Below are 3,091 nucleotides of genomic sequence, written 5' to 3' on the forward strand. Positions count from 1 at the left end.
TAAAATTTAGGTTGCACTATTTTTACCTCTTAATTATGTCTTAACTTTGACTCTTTTAAAAAAGAACAAACAAATCTGAAGAGTTAGTGTATTTGCTATGAAATAAACTGTTTTCTTTCTCTTGAAGAAGCAATAAATGTGTCCATGGTATTTAAAAAAAATGTAATTGTCTTTACTCATACAGAAATATCAACAATTTTTGCATCAATTTATTTTGCATCTGAAATGTCTCTTATGCCTACTCATCAATTGCACAGTGAAATGTCTGTAACATATCAAGAAGGAGGATAAGCCTAAATTTGCGTAGAGATGAAGTTTTAACCCTATGTTCATAATTTGCTTATGGAAAAGAAGAAAGATAACTGGTGCATGCTTCCGCTTTAATTTTCTCACTGCAGAGCTGCCAGCACACCCTTCCAGAAGTAGAACTTCCTTTTGGAGCTGTCATCACAGTCCAAAAGCTGATCAATGCTGTCTGTAACATTCTCTTGCTCCTAGCAACAGCTGCTGCTTCCTGACAGACTTCATGCTGTTGGATAACATAGTGCTGTCACTCCTTCAGCCATGTTGTCTTTTGCAAGAGGAAGAAAAACAACTCCATTTGTAAGGGAAAAGACCCTGCTGTTCAGTAAGCTCTAGGATCATTCTTGCTAGGTAAATCTGTATTGTTACTCTCACAGCATCTTTTGCCTCCTCAAACACAAGTCATTTTAATAATATTGGTTTCTGAAGCATCTGGTTCTATAAGTTTTCCTTAAAAGGAGAAGGGGGATGGGAATACCCCTAACTTAGGAAATATTCATTTAGTGCCAGGTGCCCATGTCTCACACCTGTAATCCTAGCTACTGAGATATAAGGACCATGGTTCAAAGCCAGCCTAGGCACAAAAGTCCAGGAGACTCTTATCCACAATTAACCACCAGAAACCTGGGAGTGATGCTGTGGCTCAAGCTGGAGAGCACTAGCCTGGAGGATAGTACCCAACCCCAGAGTTCAAGCCCCACGACCAGCAAAAAGAAAAAAAATATTCATTTAGTATCCATTACTCCTTCAGTTTACCTACAGCATAAACCACACAATGTACTTGATGTTGAGAAAAAGGCTACTTTGAGCTTGTGAAACGTAGTTGGAAATCTAGGCCTAAGAGACCGAAAGATGTAACCACCATTACAAAGATAGCTTCTAGGGCCAGGAGTTTGGCCTAGTGGAGTGCTTGTCTAGCATGCAATAAGACCCAGGTTTGATTCCTCGGCACCACATACATAGAAAAAAAGCCAAAAGTGGTGCTTGGCTCAAGTGGTAGAGCTCTAGCTTTGAGAAAAACCCAAGGACAGGGCTCAGGCCCTGAGCCCAAGCCCAGGGCTGGCAAAAAAAGAGATAACTTCTATAGACTGATTTCTTGTGGTTTATTCCCCTTCCTAGCTCTTCTTGGCCTTGCCTACTATTTTATTTACTTGCTATACCAAATTACATATACCTCAAAATTATTAAGCCAAAAAGGTTAAATGTTCATTTCAACTATAGATCTTACCAACCAGTAGCTCTTTATTGGCCAAGGGTTTTCCATAGTAAGCACCTATACTTCGTTATTCTATTCACATTCGTACTTGGGGAAACATGGTTATTACCTAGTTACTGCAAGAATCAATTTAACTTCTAGGAACTTCATCATAATGATATGCAAATAGTAATTGCTATGGATAGCTATGGCATAGTAGATGTGGAGAAGAAACTTAATATGAGAAGAAAATAAATAGAAATGTATTTGTGAGTTCTAAATGTTTAACAAAACTAAAATGGATCATCAGATTCTACTTAGTAACTGTTAAGAATGTTAAATAGTGGGAAGGGGCTAGGCACTTTGTGAATAAAGTAGTTTTTGCTTCTTTTTCTATGAAGCTGGAGAAGGCAATAAGCCAGAAGGCAAGAGCCAGAAAAAGAAAGATGGAATATCAAACAAGCATCATGAAACTAAACTTTGGAAAACATCTGTAGTTGGGGTAAGTAACATTCCAAATTTCAATGAGCTCATCTTACAGAATCACTTCTTTAAACTGACCAGATATGCCCATCAAGAAAGGAGAGTGTGTGACACTCTTGCACATAAATTGTCACCTGACAATTTGAGTGGGGGTGGGTCATACAGTGACTAAGAAGGAAAGTTGTATAATGAACTAGATATATGTGAATATAAAGCCAAAATTCTAAGGCTAAATTTATCATTAATTAATATCAACAAATGCACTTAAGACAAACTTTTCTGAAAAATTTATAAGCAAGGATATGATTCTTATTTCCTTGTGTTACAGACATCTACCTCCAAGCTAACAGGATATCTCAAATACATAGTCCAATGGGGAACCGTGCTGCCAGGAGACACAGCCTGGGGTTGAACTTGGATTGTATCTGAAATTTTCATTTTCTTAGAGATGATATAATGCTGGTGACTCTGATGGTGATGGGTCATCTGTTCTGACTCTGGGAAAAAGTCTTCCAGTTCCTTTGTAGCTGCAGAGCAGTAAAGGGTACTTAGTATATTGAATGTGAAGCATGCTGAATGACCCACAAAGGAAAAGCAGCTATTTCCTTTCCATCTACATCAGGAGCCTGCAATCTCAGACAAGAGCATGTTAAGAATATTATTTTCTGATCACTTTCTGAGACACTCATAAAATGGGCTTCCACTCAAAACTTTCAATTTTATGATGATTGTTTAAGTGATTCATATCTTAAAGATGCCATTTTCCTTCCAAAATGATAATATGAAAATTCAGAGTCACTAAGCATTGAGTGGTTATGCTATTTAGTTCTTCAGCTTTCTGTTTCAGGTCAAGGAAGTTTAGTTCTTTCCCTGACTTGTGCTATTAAGGAAGAAAGCATATATTTTGTTCTTTTTGTCTTGACAACTGTTATTTAAGTAGTATCAAAACGCCATGCAGGCAAATAAGGTTCTATCATTTCACACACAATAAACCTGAATTCTCCTGGGTCACACAATTGGGTTCAAATGCATTGATGACAGCTAATTAAGTACTATCAGTATCACTTGGGTAAAAATATCAGTAATATTTACAACCAACAGTTCAGTTTT

At 37.3% G+C, this 3,091-nt stretch overlaps 1 long non-coding RNA gene across 1 annotated transcript; it reads left to right on the forward strand.

The window, feature by feature from the left end:
- The first annotated feature begins 527 nt into the window (after positions 1-527).
- Positions 528-2,620, forward strand: LOC150054156 (uncharacterized). The gene is made up of 3 exons (XR_016537921.1): positions 528-654; positions 1,900-2,000; positions 2,310-2,620. It is a non-coding gene; the product is annotated as an uncharacterized LOC150054156 (long non-coding RNA).
- Positions 2,621-3,091: the final 471 nt, after the last annotated feature.

This window comes from Megascapheus bottae, chromosome 15 (genome assembly GCF_031878675.1).
Source record: "Megascapheus bottae isolate mThoBot1 chromosome 15, mThoBot2.hap1, whole genome shotgun sequence".
In the NCBI taxonomy this organism is placed as follows: domain Eukaryota; kingdom Metazoa; phylum Chordata; class Mammalia; order Rodentia; family Geomyidae; genus Megascapheus; species Megascapheus bottae.